Source organism: Leuciscus leuciscus (genome assembly GCF_965113295.1).
Source record: "Leuciscus leuciscus genome assembly, contig: SUPER_11_unloc_2, whole genome shotgun sequence".
Taxonomy (NCBI): Eukaryota; Metazoa; Chordata; class Actinopteri; order Cypriniformes; family Leuciscidae; genus Leuciscus; species Leuciscus leuciscus.
Window position 1 is genome coordinate 560,794 of NW_028118545.1, and position 22,093 is coordinate 582,886.

Consider the following 22,093-nt stretch of genomic DNA (forward strand, 5'->3'; position numbering starts at 1 on the left):
ATGTGTTTTCTATTTGTAATTTTTGATGAGATTACAAACAGTTAAAAAAAAGCAAATAGCAACATTTCTAAAGAAGTGCATATACAAACAAAGAAGTAAAACTCTTTTCATGAGTTCACACTTACATTTGAGGGGGTAAAGTTTAATGCGTATTTGGCGTGCTCTCCGGAGGGAGGGCTCCGAGCTCGGAGTTCGGCCCGAACCCAGAGTACTCCCCCCGTATGTAAGTGTTTAGGACTAGAAGTGTGGAGAAGGGGTGGTGGGGGGATGCTGCAAAAACTGTCAATGGATTGAGGTGAGACTGCTGAGTGTATATATACCTCTTACCATTGATTGCTGAGTGCTCTCCACTTGTGTTAATTATCTGAACGTGCTCCTCCCGAACTTTGTTAATAAAACCTCTTTTGGATGCATTTGCTTGTGGCTGATGTCTAGGTAATGACTTTTGAACATCCTAAATGTTTTTAATGCCATATAGTTTAGTGACCATTAACCACATCTTGTTTTTCATAGTTGTCAGTCACACTGGACATTTATAACCACACATAGCGCTTTACCACAGTGAACCACTAATGTGAAATGTGCTGTTGTATCTGAGCTATAGACCACAGCCGGTCCAGAAAGTGTGTGATCATTTCAGAGAACAACAGATGGAAATTCTCACCACAAGACTGCAAATGAGTTTATATCTTCTTATTTTAATGCATGATGGTTGTTTGAAAGGGCATTAGAGTGGATTGGTTCAGTTAATCCAAATTTAATTAGTAAAAAAAAAAAAAAAAAAAACAGTGTTGAAGGGGTCATGAACTGGATTATGTTATTATTTTATAATGTTTCCTGGGGTGACCCTATAATGTTAATATGATTTTTACATCAAAAATTGTCATAATTTCGAAATAAAAGGCATTTTTTCTAGCCTGGGCGGTTTTCAGTTTGGCCGATTGGAAATGGAGCGTTCTTTGATCGCATTCTGTATATAATTTAAAATATTATTTTCATCCTACTTAGAGAAACGATGTGAAGTTGATCTTTTAGTCACTGGCTTGATTTACTGATGCATAAACAGTATTGAACGATTTTGAGAGAAAGATAATCTGTCTGAACTTGAATAATTACACATCAAAAATCACTGATCACAGATCAGGCATTAGAATAAACATGGTTACTTACATGTGGCGTAACCCCCTCGAAAATTAGATGATTCATCTCAAGGGGTTAATCCTAATAAATTCATTTCTAATAATGTGTTCTCATTATGAGTTTGCTTTTAGATTTTTGTCCAGATCACAGATGAAAAAACCACAACAGCCAAACTCCTCATGAGGATCCTTTGTGTCTCCATTGTCACAGTCGATCTTCAACTTTCACTGCTTGTGTCTGAGAGATTATATTCAAGACTCTCACTAGCTCACCTTAAATAGTCAATAAAGCAGAGCTTAACCCTTGTGCTTTGTTGAAAACCCTGTAACACCTTTTGTGTACTCGGTCAAAAATGACCGGCCTTTTAAAAATTGCTTGTAAATCGTTTGTTATGCTATATTATCACCAAATATTGGATTCAATCTTTTTTATCAACTTGTCTGTCAATTGGCACAGGTTTTCTATTTCTTTTTGGAACTGATTGATCATAGGCCTATAGACCTCATCGATCTGAGCTCATGCACCTCAGCTTTTGAGTAATGAAAGCCTGATTTGTGGATAAATTTGTCAATATTCAACAAAATATGACAGAAGTGTGCTTTAATATTTAACTAGGAAGTTTATTTTGATAAAGTGATCTGTGAGAAAGAAAGCCTGTAATACTCAAAATAGTTTGTTTGTGTACATGTGTGTGTGTGTGTGTGTGTGTGTGTGCACGGTAGTGAGTGTGTGTGTGTGTGTGTGTGTGTGTGTGTGTGTGTGTGTGTGTGTGTGTGTGTGTGTGTGTGTGTGTGTGTGTGTGTGTGTGTGTGTGTGTGTGTGTGTGTGTGTGTGTGTGTGTGTGTGTGTGCACGGTAGTGAGAGTGTGCATATCCATGCATGCACAGGTCCGAGGCCTCCGAGATCTTTGCAAGCACACATGCAATTATGTGAACATGAACATGATGCTCCTGAACACTAAATGTTTGAAAACATATATTGTCTGATGTATTTTCGATCTCACCATTCATTTTCGATGGATGTTCATTTTTGACCAATATAAGCTCAGATTAATGAGGCTTACAATCAGTCAGTTTAAAAAATAATCAAAACACCTTAAAAAAAAAAACTAATTTAAAGAAGTTAAATTTGAAGAACAAGCTGACAAAAAGATTGAATCCAATTAATATTTGGTGATAATATAGCATAATGAGAGATTCAAAAGGTACTTTTTGTAGGCTGTTCAATTTTGACCGGGAGCACCACAAGTCTGACTTTTTGTTCCATTTGTACAAAATAAAAGCATTTCAAAACTAAATTCCTGGTAAAGCACACTAGTGTGATACAGTGTATACAGAAAAATTTTACATTTTATGCAATATTGCTAAAATTACACAAGAATAATGTTTTTTTTTGGTAAAAAAATTAGGTGCATAAGCTCAGATAAAGAGGTCTACAATCAATCAGATCTAAAAAAATAACATTAAAATAAAAAAACCTGTCCTAATTGAAATAAAACAAGTTGACAAAAAGATTGAATCCAATATTTGAATATACATTTCGAAGGGAGTGTAACGTTTTATTAACCTTTATATTAATCTTTATATTAATCTTTGCAAATCGCTTGCACGCTTCACGATGAATGCGGCTGTTTACACTCAGGGTACATTACGGCATGTTTTCTATGTACAACGTTCTCAATATAATTCATAATCCCACGTTTATAATGAACAACGCGTTATGGTTATTGTGTTATTGTGTTACAAACGGTGTGCGCACAGAGCAGAGGGGCGGGGTGAGCAAAGCTCATTATCATTTAAAGACACATGCACTTAAACGGCGTGCTGAAAACAGAGCTGTTTTTGACCAGGTAAAATTAGTGTTTTCTTACAATACTAATGAGAATTTTTTAAATAAAGTATATTACAAACTTTTAATTTAGACCCTAAATAATCATATTAGCTTGTACAAAAATGGCATTATATGACCCCTTTAAGGCAAAAGTTAGAATGAAGGATAAACTGAAATTCACAGCATTTAAACATAACTTCTGCTCACGTATTTGAAGGCTACTACTGGGCCATTGAGGGTAAATGTCATATTTCCGAGTCCTTTTTGAGGTTAAAAAAAAAAGAGCCAGTCCCCATTGACTGTAATTGAATGGGGAAAAAGATAACAGCATACTATTATTTTGCAGATTATAAGAGAATTTTCGTTTTTGGGTGAAACATTTGTATGTAGTATACTAATTAATTGTGTTACAGTAATAGAAAGTTCGCCCTCTAGTGGAGAACAGCACCTAATGCACAGAGTAGGTTATGCAATTTATCAGCCAAAAAACTCTCAACCAGTGTTTATTTGGCTTAGCAAATAAACAAATGAAACATGTTATTGGATAGATTCACAAGCAAAGGCATAAACAGAAATAAACTTTTTTTTTTTTTACTTTGCATAGGCTACTGTACGCACACATCCCCAAACAAGACGTTAAAAAACAAAAAGGGTAATATTGGGAAGTTATATAGAATCCGTGTACCATTCGTTCAGTCGTTTTTTGAATTAATATTGAATATAGAAAAATGAGAAAACGACAGTAGCTATTAAATCCCCTGTTGAGCAACACATCCAAGTGATGTCGGGTGTCGCAGCCTGTTCGTTATTAAAATAAATCACAGTCAACCAAACATATAAAACGTTATTCTGCTTAATCGGTCTGTTGACATTCCAAACTAATTTCCCTTGCTGTGGAGATGCTGATTTACGTGTAGGCCTATTGGGACTCGAATGAAGTACGAAGACTTTTTTACATTATTAATTAGCATCCAAATGTTACATTGCAAATATGGATAGGCTAGGCCTACTGGACGAATAAGAGATGCCCGAAACCAACGTCTGCTCTGTACAGTTTCAGTTTCTCGTTAAAATACGCATATTATGTTATTAATAGTGTTTATAATGTTAATGTTGTATTTTATTTACCGGTCTTTTACACTATTTATGAATATGCTTTTTTTACAACGATGTGACGCGCGCGTTTCCCTCTTAACATGACCCGGCGCGCCACGCACAAGCGCGCATCCTAGAGATATAAATGATAAAACATTTTAATAAAACACAAGGCCTACATCATAAAACTTCTCCAGTTGTTAGATAGGCTAGTCAGTCTGAATGACAGTTTATACGTTAACGTTAATATAGGCCAATTATATAGTCAATGCATTATTCTTTTCTTTTTGCATAGTGTTAAAAATATTTAATTTACAACTAATTATATTGTTTTAGGCCTATATCTTAATTTATAATATATATTTTTTTAATTACTGGGCGAGTGCGACAATGATAGGCTAACAGCCGTCATTTATCCTGCCCATATAGCCAGCTGATGCAAATCGTAGGTGAATTTATATATACACAGAAGAAAGCCCTATCTAGGCTATTCCCCGGTACGGGTTGTGTCGAGACATTCGTTAGTCTGGTGGTTTGATGAGAAAAAAATTAAATGTAGTTGCAATAAATACGTTAAGAATCCGCACAACGGAGGACTCTTATTCTGCTGTGCAGAACTGATGACGGAACAGTTTGATCTTCGGCTGACAAATCAGAGGAAAGGGGCGTTTAATTCCCGCCCACGTGTAGAAATCGAATATTCAAGCTGTTTATTCATTTTTCTAACTGAGAACGAAAAACGAGAAATCCAGCTGAATTCTTGTTTTTCGTTTTTTTGTAAAAAATGAAAAAACGAAAAAGGAACCGTTTTCTCATTTTTCTATATTCAATATTAATTCAAAAAACGACTGAACGAATGATACACGGATTCTATATAACTTCCCAATATTACCCTTTTTGTTTTTTAACGTCTTGTTTGGGGATGTGTGCGTACAGTAGCCTATGCAAAGTAAAAAAAAAAAAGTTTATTTCTGTTTATGCCTTTGCTTGTGAATCTATCCCATAACATGTTTCATTTGTTTATTTGCTAAGCCAAATAAACACTGGTTGAGAGTTTTTTGGCTGATAAATTGCATAACCTACTCTGTGCATTAGGTGCTGTTCTCCACTAGAGGGCGAACTTTCTATTACTGTAACACAATTAATTAGTATACTACATACAAATGTTTCACCCAAAAACGAAAATTCTCTTATAATCTGCAAAATATTAGTATGCTGTTATCTTTTTTCCCATTCAATTACAGTCAATGGGGACTGGCTCTTTTTTTTTTTTACCTCAAAAAGGACTCGGAAGCAATAGTATCATTATAAGTGAGAAGAAGAGAGAAAGTAATTCTGATTCTTAATAACACGAGGATTTATATGTGAACCTGGACCACAAAACCAGTCACATGGGTCAATTTTTTTTTTAATTGGGACAAAAAGGACAATAGGACAATATTTGTCTGAGATACAGCTATTTGAAAATCTGGAATCTGAGGGTGCAAAAAATCTAAGCAAAATAAATGTTTTATATATTTACGGTAGGAAATTTACAAAATATCTTCATGGAACATGATCTTTACTTAATATCCTGATGATTTTTGGTATAAAAGAAAAATCCATAATTTTGACCCATATGTTGTTGGCTATTGCCACAAATATACCCGTGCGACTTGTGACTGGTTTTGTGATCCAGGGTCACATATTTCTTTAATGATCTAGCTTAAATATGATTAAATACAGTACAAACTGTTACAGAGAAAAGGCTGGATGTAAGTAAGCAGTGTCATTTTTCCACCAAAAGTGCATTTCAAATTTAAAGGAGATAAAACAAAGCAATTAAGTGAAACTTCTTTTAACTTTCACATAAGCTAAAGGGGTCTAATGGGACCTTGTTTGCCTAAATAAACATATATATTCTATTTGAATAAATTGATATAGATAGATTTGCGGCATCTTTAGGCCTCAGTTGGCTCAGTCCTCAATCTCCTTCAGACCTGAAGGAAAGATGATCATGTTATACGTTTTTTTCATTTTATTTTTTATCAATACACAAGCATCATATTAAGATGTCATATTAATATAGGCTCGTACCTTTCAGTCTGAATTGAATCCAGCGCGCTGTTGGATCAGAGCAGTACTTGTCTTTCTCTGTGTAGAATCAACCCAGTCTCACGGCAGTTCGTGAAGTGGTCACGTAATTTAATCTATTTATTCGTGGCAGGGACACGTTTATTTCGTTATTTTCGTAACTCCAGCACGTTTTTTAAACTAATGCATTTCAATTGGATGAATCTTTCGTGCATCCAGCACGATTCTTTCTGCCGTTATTTTCAATTGGAACAGCACGATTCTTTCTGCCGTAATTTCAATTGGAATTTGGAACAGCACGATTCTTTCTGCCGTTATTTTCAATTGGAATTTGGAACAGCACGATTCTTTCTGCCGTTATTTTCAATTGGAACAGCACGATTCTTTCTGCCGTTATTTTCGTAATTTCAGCACGTTTTTTAAACTAATGCATTTCAATTGGATGCATCTTTCGTACAACAGCACGATTCTTTCTGCCAATCGGGCTGGAGCACAGAAGCTGTTTAATCAACATTTATTCACGAGATCTTATCACGGTTTATATATTTATTATGTATTATTATTTCGGTCTTTTTCGGTTATTATTTCGAAGCTGGATTGCTTTGCTGTTTATTGATAGGATTTTTAAAACTATAACGCTACATCTATCAACATTTATTTAGATGTCATCATTGTATTCATTAATTTCTTTATTTTAATAATATTATTTCGGTCTTGAAATATTACAGTAAGCCAAAACACGGGCCGAGCGGGTTTTTGTAAAAAGTTTTTTTTTTTAAATTGAAAAGTCCAAAGATCTGTAGGCCTATCTCTGCTAAATGAATTTAACATACGTTTGTGATGCCCTTTATTTTTTTATTTTTTGGTTCTTTTTATTTAAACTATATTGTTACGAAATGTGAAAATGTGTAAAAGTTATGTGTCAAGGACTTGATATTGAATTCTGTAATTAAATTTTTTTTTTATTATTATTATTATTTATTTTTTTACAGTAAGTTAAGCTCCGAAATATATATTTTAAACGTTCCAGGGAGTTTCTTCTGATGCTCTGTTGAAATAATAAAAATAATTTTTAATTTGTTTAATTATTTATTTATTTTTTCACAATATCCGGATGACGGAGCTCGCGCCAATTACTTCTCTGGAGTCGTTGATTAAGGTAGGCTAAAATTATTACCTCATGAACAAGTAGCCTATAAATATACATGCAAAAGTGTAGTCAAGTATGTAACGTTATGTTGCTGGGGTATTGTCATGACTGCCTTATGCCCTATTTTAACTTTTTTGTGACATTGCTTTGGTGTTTCCATTTGTCTGATATAAAACCCTATAAAGTGCTAACTGCATGTCTTAGCATGCCACATGTTAGTGTAGCCTACTAGTTCACAAACTTTTTCTCAACTCTTCCTTTTCACTTTTCGTGTATTTTAATAATGTGATATTAACATTTGACATGCATTAGACATGAAATTGTCACATTTTTCCTTTATCAATAGGACGATGTTCTGTCTCTCATCTGGGCAACACACACACACACACACACACACACACACACACACACACACACACACACACACACACACACACGCACACACACACTGTATTATTGTGTAAATGGCAGTTAAAAATCAGATAAATGTTTACCCTTATCACAATGTCATCACGAACAAAGTTCAAAACTCAGAAGAATGACTGGTTAAGACAATTTGACCATTGAAATTAAGAAAGCATATAGCATCCCTTGCATAGTGTGATTTTAAATCATAGTGTGATATTAATTCAGAATGTTTCTATCGGTATTTATGCCTATATTATACATAAATAACTTTCTCTTTTTTCTTTCTTTTTTTCCTCAGACAATATGGTTTCTAATCAAAAGAAATGCCCCAACTGCCCCCAGGTCATGCCCTGTGCCACTAAGGTTTGTAAGGCCTGTGGGGCAGAGCAGCCCAAGAAGGCTCGTTTGATGAAGAGGCTGCAGGCCCTTGATATGAAGAAGGGGGAGTGGCTTGCCAATCTTAAAAAAAACCACAATGAGGCAGCCATGCGGGACGAAGCCATCATTTTGGTGTGTACAATTAACACTACCTTTTTTAATAGGGTCGCCACATTTACCAGTCCTGATTGAGTGACATTTTTGACAGAAGATCATAATATATTTTTCAAATTCTTTTATTTTTATTTTTGAAAAGAGCGATTTAAGCCAGACTTCTGAAATATAGGGTTTACCGACCTCTAAACATTTTAAACAAAAAATGCAACTTTAAGGTTCTCTTTCACACAGTTAAAGCCTAGTGCAGGCGTGTTAAACTCAAATACACGGTGGTCCAAAATTAAAAACTGGGTCCAAGTTGCGGGCCAGGTAAATCTTTATTGAAAAAGGTGCACAGTTCTAATAAGCTATATACATTAAAATAGAAAGATAAATATGGTTTGTATACTGTGTGATTTTGATTGTATCAGAAGTATTAAATATTAAGTATTAAATATTGAACAGTAATGAAATTGCACAGAATATCAGTGTTATCAAAAGTATTAAATGTTAAATATTGCACAGTAGGTGGGTAGAAGAAAGGTATAAGCGTTCGGGGGGTGAGTGTGGAGTCAGTGCCTGTGTGAGTTCAAATTGGTTATGGCTTTTGGGAACAGGCCAGCAGATTTAACCATTAAGGTCACTGACTGTTAACTTGAAAGGCATTAATGAACTAAGTAACCTTTGCCAAAAAAATCACTCTCCAGAACATTCTCATTCACGGTTCCATGCTGGTGGAATGATCTCCCCACCGTCATCCAGAATGCAGAATCCCTGAAAACATTCAAACGATAACCGAAAATTCATTTATTTCGTGAGCACTTAACCTTAAAAAAAAACATACAGTATGAATAGGTTCACCAAAGTAAAGAACAAAGCTATATTGTGTATTTTACTAAATCCTGGATCCTAGATGTCCCACCTTCCTCCTCGTAGAACTAATCCTGTTATGTATTTGCAATGAATTGAAATGCATTGATTTTCAGTGTAAACCTATTCATTTGGGGTGGTAAACATGAAAGATGGGTGAAAAAAATCATATACAGGGCTGAACATTAATGTTTGCCCTTGGCTACCAAATTCATACAAGTGGCAACCAGATTTTGACTTTTAACCACTTTTAAAATTTAACGTTGAGTCCTTGATCTGTTAATAATTCTAACATCAAATTCAAGCCAGAGATAATTTTTCATACACAGTAAATTTGACAAAATAGAAACTTCACTTTTGAGGATGACTCAGTAATTTTGCTTTTGCTGGTCATAAGTGCATTTGAATTATGTCAATATGATCAGAGGAACTTAGTATAATATGACATGTAATAATGTGCAGTTTTTTGTCAATGTTTGGTCTTTGAACAAATTTCAAGTCTTGCCTCAAACTGAATTTACACTCAGGTTTTTTGATAACATACATTTTTTATCCTTTACAAATAAATGTCTTTGCAGCTTGAGAAGCTACATGCAATGGGCTACAAGCCACTCCTCCTCCTTCAGAAGGAAGGCAATGGGAAGAAACCTAAAATAACTTCCCTCACCCCAAGATGTGAGCTGGACCCGCTGGCTACACAACACCTCAGCAAAATGTCAGCATTTTATGAGTTGGTTTGTGCAGGTGAGATGTACAGTATATTTTTTTCAGTCGCCATACAGTGTACAGTTGATTGTCAATCCTTCCCTATTTTTTCAGCACTTATCAAATATTTATATTTTATAAAACAAATGACAACCTTATTACATTTCAACGTTGTGGAATGTTGGTTACATGGCAAGACAATCGTGGCAAACAAGACACTGTCCACTGAAGGTAGAACTACTTTTTGTTGTGGAGAAACTAAGTCGAAAAATAAATAAATAAACAATACTCAGATGTTTTAAGGTTATAATTCCAGCCATGTTCAATACATAGCCCTGTTAATATAGGTTACCAAGTGTAGGCTAGTCTGAAAATTTGGTAAAACATAGTTGGGTTTTCTTTAGATGGCAGTTCGGTGTATGTTGCACCAAGTTTCCCTGTTTTCCCCATTGTTTTGCCTTTAGCTCATGTAAACTTGCATCCAGTGTGAAAAATAGCCTATAGCCCATTTTTTGCCTGTGTTTCAGAAATATGTAAATGCATACAAGATAAGAAATATAGTCTTAAAATTATTTTGTGTGGGAATGTCAAATAATATGCCTGTTTGAATTTTTATAATACATTATATTTCAGCCTCATTCCTACTTTTTTTTCTAATCAAATTTGAACAGGTTGGAAGGCGAGTGAGGACACTGTCCTCACCCTAACCCTCACCCCCTGTGACGAGCAGGGCACCTCAGGAGAGGCGGGGCCAGAAATCCTCGTGGAGGAGGCGGGGCCGGAAGGCCTCTTGGAGGAGGAGGGGTCCGGAAGGCCTCGTGGAGGAGGCGGGGCCGGAAGGCCTCGTGGAGGAGGAGGGTCCGGAAGGCCTCGTGGAGGAGGCGGGTCCGGAAGGCCTCGTGGAGGAGGCGGGGCCGGAAGGCCTCGTGGAGGAGGCGGGGCCGGAAGGCCTCGTGGAGGAGGCGGGGCCCGAAGGCCTCGTGGAGGAGGCGGGGCCGGAAGGCCTCGTGGAGGAGACGGGGCTGGAAGGCCCCGCTGTGGTGACGGCAGGCCTTTTGGAGAAGGTGGGGCTGGAAAGCCCTGCTGTGGAGGCAGAAGGCCTTGTGGAGAAGGCAGGTGAAATACATCTACCTAAAAAAGGTAACTCTTACAGCTAACTACAAAGCTCTTAAAGCAACATTCCACTGTGTTTTAGTTAATTTGCTCACTTGCTGTCTACCAGAGAGTTAGATTAGGCAGGGACATGTAAGGAATATGACTTAGCTCAAATGATTATAGGGAATCAAAATTATGAATCGGGTTGATTCATCTATATTCTTACAATATTAATAAATTATTGAAGCTGAAATTTTGACTTATTCGTATACATCAATGTTCAATTACAATGAATTATAATTCAATCATTAATATACCAAAATGTCCCTCTTTCAGATCAATTAATCAGAATAATTTTAAGGGAAATTAATGTATTAATTAAACAGTTGTTTGTCCCGCAAACTGGTCGTAAAATTAATTCCATGAACTTCTCAACAAAATTATCTCTTTCTTATAATTCGAAGAAAGCTATATTTTCTGGCCAAGAAAATTACTTTCTTGTTCTTATAAAATGTAGGTTACTTAACAGTAGCGCATTTGTAAAGCGTAGCTTGATCGTCATTTCATTGACTTGTAAAATGAACACTTATACAGAGACAATCTAGGATATAATGGGTCTTTAATAATTTGACTAATACTACATCGAACTAAGGAATACAAGTTCTACAATTTACATGAGTATGCATATAACAATACAAACAGTAAAGACAAATACAAGACTAAACGAATAACGAAAATGAGAGAGAGAGAGAGAGAGAGAGAGAGAGATCGGACAATGAGAGAGATGTCCCTGTCAAATGAATGTGTCTGTCATTCATTTGGTTGTCAAAACAAAAAAACATAGCTTTCATTTTAAGGAATCAGGATTAATAGCCTTTGTATTTAATTTAGTCAGGACTAAAATACTACCCAGTGTTATTTTACATTTGATTACTTTATTCAGTCTCTGTAGTATTTCTGAATACTAGTGTTAGACCGAAGCAAAAACTTTTCTCTTTATTTCTATTTATTGGTATCTTTATTCTATTGTATTTATTTGTGCTACTTTTTTCAATTTAATTCAAAGATTGAAATCAAGCTTCCTTGTGTTGTGTAAATTCTTAAGAACAAAATTACCCCATTGTAAAAATGCAATGAGTGAGCATACATTTAGGCGAGATAAATGTAATAAAAAAAAAGTCTAAACTCCCCCCTCAAATAAAAAATCCCCCCCCATAAGAATCACCTAAGGGGGGATTTCCCCCCCCCATTTTCCAAAATGAAATTTTTCTATCCCACAGAGGCAGAAATGGATAAAAGCAAAAGAAAACAAAAAAGTAAGTTTAAATGACTTAATACATTTGCATTCAGACTTGATATTTGATCATTTTGATGTGAATGCTTGACCTGGATATGTTAATGATGTTGTTGTGTTCCTAATCTGAGTTTTGATGCCTTCAGATTGCTCCTACCACACAGGCCTGGGTATTTATCCAATTAGGAGTGCTCTGAAAGAAAGAGTGAGAAAGGTAAGACATGCATAACTGAACACCATACTACTCTTTATTTGTTCTATTTACGTCAAAATAAAGTCAAGATGTTAAGTTAAAATACCCGTCAATCACAGAAGTAAAGATGGCAAATAGTCAAATAATGTAAATATTGTATAAAGTATATACTACAGTCTCTTGACTAAAATACTTTAAATATCATGGTAAAACATGAAACAGGAAACATGGTGGCTGTTACCAAAGCCTGATGCAAAAGAATTGTAAGCATGTATTGTTGTTCCTGTCATAGGGCCAAACAGAATTACTTATTGACTGGGAGCCTTGTGAAGCATGGTATGTGATCTACTATATGACAAATACAGAAATAAGATTGCTCTGACTCTCTATTTCACTCTCACTCTTACACATGTTTTGAAGTCAAACGCTTTTACCTAGACCTGTTTTGAAGAATGTGCAAATGTGTTTGAAGTTAACATTCCCAATCTAATAATTGAAATATCACATGTAACGTCATTCTTTCCCTTCTGTTTTCAGTGGGAAACAGTGGACTCCTACTTGGGAGCCCAAGGAGTCATTTGTTTAAGTTTTTTAATTTTGTTCATTTTGTAATATATGTAGTTTTATTTATTTTTATTGTACATTCCATATTCAATAACTTTTTTTATAGTAATTTTGTTATATTTCTATTCAAAATAAAGTGTTGTTTACAAGCCCTGAGTTGAAGATGGTAGATGTTCAACATTTTCTGCCATTTCAGAAGTGGATAATTCAAGAATGCCTAACATACAGAAACAGGTTCTTCTTTTGATATGTGGTTTATCAAGAGGTTAGTAAATTATTCAACCGAGCAAAATGTGTGCACAAATGGAAGCAGGACTCTTCATTCTCTCTATGCTGAGTAACTGACATGCTGTCAGTCAGATGCAATTTATTGTAAAAAAAAAAAAAAAAATTCCCTCACTGATGACAGTGTTAATTATTTAAAATGAATGTGCAATATCCATAATGGTCATCACAAACACGTTTCCAACCTGGCAGTTTCCAACATTCATACAATAGAAGGTGATGTAGTGTGATTATTTACAATATTTGATAATTTGTGATTGTTTTGGGGGGTTGTGTGTGTGATTGATTTAGCTGAAACTTTATATTCTTGGTGTTTTAAATGACCTTACATCTGTCCCTTTACTGATGTTTTACCAGTCACTGCTCCTGATAGGCTGATGTGGTCCCACTCCATTATTTGGTTTCAGTTCCATCAGTGGTCCTTGGTAAGGTAGATAAGTAAGTGTTGTACTGTTTTGGACATCCTCAATTTTTTACTTTACCAACTTCTGTACACCCACTGGAAAATGTCAGCTGAGCATTACATATTTGTCTCCCCCCAACCAGAAGCAAGCTGAAGAAGCCGGTCTTTCTCGTGTCCCACTTCTCTGTAGAAGTACCTCTCCACTGTTTGGTCGTTGATCCTTGGTAAGTACATCTTTCACTTTCATTTCACAGCCACACAATATGTCTGTGAATGACTGTAGTAATTTAATAAGTAAGGGATCATGTGTAGAACGCCAGTCATTATATTGAAAATAACTCCCTACAAGGCGAACAGGTCTTGCTTCATTCTGAAGGGACTTATTTCCCAATAATGACGGGCATTTTGGCCATAAATCTATGTTTTTCCAATTTGATTTTTAGGCTCTCCTGTTATATTGTGGTGGTGAGACTGTAGAAGGACCCAAAAAGAAGACCCAAGACGATAAGAATGCTCCAGTGGACAATGGTGGTGGTGGTGGTGCCGCTTTTACCTCATGCCGCTTTTAGCACACGGCTGTCGAATCAAACAGCCTGTTAAGCCTAAACACAACCCCACACACCTGTCCACCTATCATCTGCTTGCATCCCTGTAGTTTCCATTAAATGTATATTAAATTCAATTTTTGCAAAATATTGAGATATTTTTGTCACTTTCATACATATATGCATAGAGAAGACAATAATTTTGAGATACTTTTGTCACTTTCAAATAGACAACATTCAACAAAGTACAAATTAATTAAAAGAAGCAATGTCTGTAAATGAAATTAGTATGCATTACATTAATAAATATGGAATAGTTTTTAAATTTAGTATGTTAACAGTGTTTTATTGTTAAAGGTAGTTGTGCAGTTTGTGATCGGAGTTTATTTGATGTTTGTTTATGTTTACAGTCAAAAAGATTATTCCCACTACTCCGGGTGTGCCCCCAATGTGTGTGGAGTGGACACTCTTCCTCTGATTGAATGTTCATGTATTGATAATCCATAGCATAAGTAACAATAAAAATTATTTCCTTCTAACAATGACTCAGTGCGTAATTGGGTGATATTATAAAGTTCTGTAGTTTCATGCAGCCTGTTTATTGTTCTTTAGCCAAGCTGTACAGGGTGTTGCCTAGCAACAGGGGTCAGAAGTACACATTTTTGATATATTTTGTATAATTACACTTTTAATCGTTTGTCATTGAATGATGTGGTTCATATAACATAATTGCACATGAGATGGACCAATAACCGATATAATTGTAAACCATATCTTAAGTAATAAGCATAACACATTTCAGAAAGATCTGACAGTGTTTTAAGGATTCAAGCCCTTTTAAATGTGCCATTTTTTACACCTTCGGTGGGCTCTACTGAGGTAACCTGGGGTCCAGGGGCAGTAAAATTTTCTCAGATGCTTCCTTCTATCTGGTTAAATATCATATGTAATTTTATTGCCACACACACACACCAGGCATATCATATGCAGAGATACAGTACAATATCATGAGCATGTCATGAACAATAATCACGACCATAAAACATAAAGATATGTGCAATTTTGGAAAAATAAATTCAGATGTATATGTTTTGCTAAATATATCCAGTTTCATAGCTAACCTGCTTTGGCAAGTCAAGGGCTCAGACTCGGATCCTCAGACAGCATGTGGACAGTAATTTTCGGGACAAACCAGTTCACTAAATAATTCTCCAACCATTGACAGAACTGGTTAGGGTTAGGGTTAGGGTTAGTCATTGTCACAAGCTATAGGCTTTTAGAAAAATATATGGTTTTGGTAGTTGAATCAGCTGTCCTTCAGTGGTAAATAGGCCAAAATGTACCACCTGTAAAGTTGGTTCCACAATCTACAATATGGGGCTATGTAAACTGTAACCCATATGCTAAAAGCCTGTGCATGTCAGTTCATATGAATTAAGACATGTTCTATCCTCCTGCTTACTTCGGTGCATCATACTGCATACATAGCCCCATATTCTATATTGATGAACTAATTCTCCAATGCACCAATCTCATCCATGCCCTCATCACCTCCAGACTGGACTACTGCAACAGTACTCTCTATGGCAGTATTTACCATGCTCCTGAAGGACCCCCAACACTGCACATTTTCTTTGTCTCCCCAATCAAACAAATTAAATGTATTATTATTATTTAATGCCTCTAGTGCTGCTCTGTATTTGCATATACACTCACCTAAAGGAAGGATTATTAGAAACACCATACTAATACTGTGTTTGACCCCCTTTCACCTTCAGAACTGCCTTAATTCTACGTGGCATTGATTCAACAAGGTGCTGAAAGCATTCTTTAGAAATGTTGGCCCATATTGATAAGATAGCATCTTGCAGTTGATGAACATTTGTGGGATGCACATTCAGGGCACGAAGCTCCCGTTCCACCACATCCCAAAGATGCTCTATTGGGTTGAGATCTGGTGACTGTGGGAGCCATTTTAGTACAGTGAACTCATTGTCATGTTCAAGAAACCAATCTGAAATGATTCAAGCTTTGTGACATGGTGCATTATCCTGCTGGAAGTAGCCATCAGAGGATGGGTACATGGTGGTCATAAAGGGATGGACATGGTCAGAAACAATGCTCAGGTAGGCCGTGGCATTTAAACGATACCCAATTGGCACTAAGGGGGCTAAAGTGTGCCAAGAAAACATCCCCCACACCATTACACCACCACCACCAGCCTGCACAGTGGTAACAAGGCATGATGGATCCATGTTCTCATTCTGTTTACGCCAAATTCTGACTCTACTATCTGAATGTCTCAACAGAAATCGAGACTCATCAGACCAGGCAACATTTTTCCAGTCTTCAACTGTCCAATTTTGGCGAGCTCGTGCAAATTGTAGCCTCTTTTTCTTGTAGTGGAGATGAGTGGTACCCGGTGGGGTCTTCTGCTGTTGTAGCCCATCCGCCTCAAGGTTGCTTCACAAATGCTTTGCTGCATACCTCGGTTGTAACGAGTGGTTATTTTTCCCTTTTCACACCATTCTTTGTAAACCCTAGAAATGGTTGTGCGTGAAAATCCCAGTAACTGAGCAGATTGTGAAATACTCAGACCGGTCCGTCTGGCACCAACAACCATGCCACGCTCAAAATTGCTTAAATCACCTTTCTTTCCCATTCTGACATTCAGTTTGGAGTTCAGAAGATTGTCTTGACCAGGACCACACCCCTAAATGCATTGAAGCAACTGCCATGTGATTGGTTGATTAGATAATTGCATTAATGAGAAATTGAACAGGTGTTCCTAATAATCCTTTAGGTGAGTGTACATTTGATGTATGTTTTAAAAATATATAATTTTTTTTGACAATTGGTCAACAAAAGTTCTGAAATCATACATAAACCATTAAAACATCCATATTTTTGATTGATTATGATATAAAGAGGTGTGCTGTGGTGAAATAAACCTAATTATGCTTATCTTAGGTGCTGTGGGAATTTTGATGCACAAGATATCTTCAACAACAACCGTTCAGAGAGCATATTTTTGACATGTTGGTCAACAAAAGTTCTGAAATCATACACAAACCATTAAAACATCCATATTTTGATTGATTATTATGATAAAAAGAGGTGTGTTTTGAGATAAACCCAATTTCACTGACCTTACCAGCCGTGGCAAGCTTGATGTACCGGATATACTTGTAACACCTTGTACAGTATATAAGTGTTACACCCATTAATTTATGAAATGTCAGCATGTGGCACATATTTTGATTCAGGGACCTCCAGCTGCTTGTGTGTTGTCAGGAGGCAGAGCATAAGATTGGAAAAATTTTGATTTCTAGAAAGCGCTATTGTCAGTGAATGAGTAAGGTGTGATTTTACTTAGCTCATATATAAACCTTACAAGTCCAGAAAAGTGGAACAACAGTGTAACCCTGACCAGGCTCCTTTTTGCCCAGGCAAAATTAAATGGGAGACCACACATGGATTAAGATACAAAAAATAGTGATTTATTACAGTAAATATATGAGATGAAAAATGAGAAATAAGCAATAATCAGTATAAATGATATGGTATGAAATAAAAGTGTGGCGTAATCAGTCATATGGCAAAAAGGCGAACAAAAAGAAAACAATGTGATACAGGAGCGGAATAGCAGCCATAAAAGTCCCTCACACTGCCCAGGCTGCAATCAATCGATTACAGACACCTGCCCGGTAGCTCCTCCCTGAGAGACACAGACACAAACAGAGTAAACATTAAACATGTCCCTATTCAAACTCTGGAAAACAAATGTAGTATTAATGTTATCTTTACTCAATTTGACAGGTTACATAAATCAAGGGTATTAAAAAAAAAAAAGACACTTTTCACATAATCATTACCTGCACTCCTCCTCTTCATTTTCACTGGTGTCTGGACTGCTGAAATCACTTTCATTTTCCTCTTCCAGCTCTATAGCAGAGCCCCGAGGACCCAAAACAGCCTTGTATTGAAGATGCACCTCTTTCAACGTATCCGAAACTTCTGATAGACGTCTTCTGCAGAGACAGGAAAGGCCCTTGTTTTGCTTGTCTGTAAGTGAAAAGTGAAAAACATCCAAATTACCATGACATACATTTACATTAATTCATTTAGCAGACGCTTTTAGTTAAACCCACAGTAGGACAACAATATGCAAGTGCTATGACCTTTCTCAGTTTGATCTAACGCAGTACAGAAACGTTTTTGGGTTTATTTTTTGAAGAGAAGAGTAATGTTAGTATACTAGATCAAGTGCTTTTGAAAAAGATGCATCTTCAGATGTTTCTTAATAGTGGCTACGGACTCAGCAGCTCTGGTTGAGATAGGCAGATCATTCCACCAGCAGGGAAGTCATGGTAAAGGTCTGAGAAAGAGATTTTGAGCCTCTTTAAGATGGCACCACAAGACGTTGTTCGCTTGCAGAGCGCAAGTTTCTGGATGGCACATACCCACCTTGCTTTATAATATTTGTTATAACTCATCAAAATTAGATGGTCAGTGTAATGTTTTTCAACTGCTTTCTAGTAAGATATGTCTGTTGTTAGGTAAAGTTAAAGTATGGTGTCCTTAACACCATTACTTCCTTGTTTGATTGGTATGGTTACAAAGATGAAACTTGCCTTCCTCTGAAGTCTTTCTTTTAAGAGTTGCCTGCAACTTCTGCAACCATGAGCAGTGCTGGGCCATCTCCTGAACAAGTATTGTCCTTTCCTCCTCCAGTCTCATTTTCAGCATGGCTTTGTTGAAAATTTTTAACTTGTCTTCGATTTGTGCTACAACAGAAGTAAAGAAAATGTATAAATAACAATTTTGACTTGAATCTTTACAAAATAAATCAGATGCCTCAGGAAACTCTGCTTACCGCTGCCATGAACCTCCCACGGCCATGTTGGGGATGGGTTGTCTCCTGATAGTGACTGCTCCACTTCATTTAGATCAATTGCCATGGCAGGCTCATGACTGTTATATGTCTCTATGTCTTTCAACAGCAGTCTCTTGCTCTCAGCAATTTTTCTCCGCAGGCGGTGACGGAACTTGCCGCTATCTGTAAAGACAAGCAGAAGGTATAAAAAAATGACCAAAAATACAGTGAGCAATTATCTATAGACAATGTAATTCTACCATTTTGGCGGTATAGAGCCTGCTTCCGCTGCCTCACGTTAAGGTAACGTCCCTCAATGGACTGCTCTAGGGAAGTACCTGTTGTATCTGGAAACACAACACAAAAACACAGGCTTACAGAGATAGTGGCATGCAGTATAGTAAGCAGTAGACAGCTTAAATATCATGATCTATGATCGCCGCCAATGAGGAAGCACAAAGTGAAACATGTTATTGGTTCAAACTTACCACCAGCTGCCCATTTCCTCACATCAGACACCCACACTGCTTCATCAGTGCAAGCCAAGCTTTCTTTAAGCTCCGCTAGACTTGCTGTCTCCTCCTGAAGCCTCTGGCAAGTCTAATTCGACAGTTAAACAATACAGTTACACAAAGCTACACAATAACCACAAATTGAAACCATTTACAGAGAACACACCTTCACATATCTTGCAGACAATGCCCGATGCAGTGTTGTGAATTTTTTGTAGTTCCAGGCCATAGCATGGATTGTAAGCATATCCACACGTGCTGTTGAGAGTAAATGTTGAGTGAAAATCATGCAATAAAGCAATAAAAAAAATTACATTAGAAGAGAAATTCTACAATTACCTCCTTTCGACATGTATTTAGTTGTTAAGGCACAGCGGGAGAGGTAGCTGTTCACCTGTTCAACTTCCTCCCCTGCAGTTGACCCTGCTCCTTCTTGGTTTTTGCCACTCCATGTAATCTAGAAGAAGGCATGTAAGGGATAATGTAATGTCCGCCGATCATATCGGATAATAAGTAACGACAAGGCGAACCGGACCCTGACGCACAGCAGAGGGACTTATTTTCCGATGATAGTTAAACATAATAAACACTGAACATACCTTACACTTAGAGGAATGTGCTGTAGCGTGCATGACGCTTAGGAAAGGCCTGGTTGATGTTAGCCCCTGGAGATCAGGAAGGATGTTTGCTGATTTGTGTAAATATGGCCAGTATTTACACTTTACATCCATGGCGATAAACCTTGGCTTTAAACTCATCAACTCCTTGTGCAGATACATGGGGTAGGCAAAGATTGCACCTAGGGATATAAAAATTATTATTGTACATTCTGAAGAGATCATAATGGGAAACTCAACCAAGCAGGGGTATATAAGCTGCATACAAACAACAACAATACAAAGTTACATTTAACAGCAAACAATTTATTATAATCTCACCTCTGAACATATTGAGCGCTTTAAGGAGGAAACCATGCCGACACACCGCAACCTCCATGCCCTCTTCGTCCAACTTGAAGGTCCTCCTAGAAGTCTCCTTCGCTGCTGTCCACGAGGAGCTCCCACATCTGCCTTGTCCAGGTAGCTGTGATGTAAATGAAACACACTATAAACATACTGTATATACTCCTTGTAATTTGAAGCTGAGGGCAGTTTTTTCACCAATGCAAATACAATCTGGGCTGTAAAAGCATACTAATTATATTAAGAAATAATTTGAAACCTGCCTGTTTCACAGCTTTATGCAGGACATCAACAAATGTTGACACAGATGTGTCTTCTGCAATAAATGCTCCTTCAAAAAACGAAGAGTCGGAGCTGAGGAAGAAATCTATGCTGAATATTAAATATAAAAAAATCCAGATCAATCTATACTGGAAGAAAAAAATATCACCTTCCGCTTCGGAGAAACCGGTATAGCTTCCTGTTGCCATCCACAGAGATTGCCAGCATGTCTGGGGTGCAAGCAGGGCAGGTGAAAGGTGCACCGCAGGACATGCTGTCTTCCTCAAAAGCACAATATGAAAATTCGAGGAAGCTGCGCTGCAGCGTGTCCCCGCACACTGGTCCTGACTGAAAGATGCATTATATTAAATGTTACTTTGGAGATGTCTACATATGGTAAAGAATTCTATAATATGGTGAATACTTACCCGCCCACCACACTTTGTACGGTGCTCCAGCAGCTTTGCCAAGGCTTGTCTGGACAGTGCCGGAGCGATGACTTTTAGTTCCCTCACACTGCTGAAAAGGTTGAGGGAATACAAAGTGGAAGAGCTGGTGGAAGCTGGCCAGTATCCACTGTTTATGAGGTCCATGAACTCTGGAGCCCACTGCTGCTGGCATGTTTGGCATGCAAACAATGGCTGGTGCATGTCATAACGCCCTTGGGTAATAAGAAAACAAACCCATGAATACCTGAGTTTTTAGAAACAATCAGCTGGCACACCTTAAGACACTTGGGCTACATCTTGAGTAGAATCACACCAGCATAGTTCAAATAAGTATATATTTTTGGTTTATCATAATGACAAGATGTATTCTGTCGTTTTTTAAAGTACTATTATTTTCATTTTAAAGCAAAGGCAAAAAAAGGGGGAAACAGCTGAATATTCAAAAAAGATCAGAGTTTAGAAATATTACCATTGATGGAAATTAAAATGACTGCTTTGCCAGGTGACACAGTTATGCTGGGGACTTCACAGGGACATTTTTGAGTCACTCTCACCGTTGGCAAAATACAAGCTAGCAAAGGAAAGATAAACACAAAATTAGCCTACTAGATTTATTACATAAGAGTACAAAAGAGTTTTGCAATTACCTACCTTGGTCGTGTGAGCTGTATCCTCCCTCCCCTCTAACAAAATATTTAGATGGGGGAATAGCTTTAAAAAAGCCCTCAAGGACTGACTCCCTATCGTGGAGTGGCCATCTTCTGTGAGTCTTGCTATCGCAGGTTTCACAGAACCACTGGTCTGGCAGACACTCTCTGCATCTAGGAACGAAATAAATGAACCAATATAGTCATTGAACCAACTCTTTAAAACAGCCCTGACTCCACCATAAACGTGCAGTTTATCCGA

At 37.1% G+C, this 22,093-nt stretch overlaps 3 long non-coding RNA genes across 3 annotated transcripts in view; 2 read left to right on the forward strand and 1 right to left on the reverse strand.

The window, feature by feature from the left end:
- LOC309510129 overlaps nt 1-1,746 on the reverse strand; it is a 211,980-nt gene extending 210,234 nt beyond the window's left edge. The window contains exon 1 of the long non-coding RNA XR_014210223.1: nt 1,053-1,746. This is a non-coding gene — a long non-coding RNA (uncharacterized lncRNA). The remainder of the gene's footprint in view (nt 1-1,052) is intronic.
- LOC309510125 overlaps nt 1-22,093 on the forward strand; it is a 148,759-nt gene that overhangs the window by 123,139 nt on the left and 3,527 nt on the right. The gene's annotated exons all lie outside the window — the stretch shown is intronic.
- On the forward strand, nt 13,307-14,111 carry LOC309510130. The gene is made up of 3 exons (XR_014210224.1): nt 13,307-13,614; nt 13,723-13,803; nt 14,023-14,111. It is a non-coding gene; the product is annotated as an uncharacterized lncRNA (long non-coding RNA).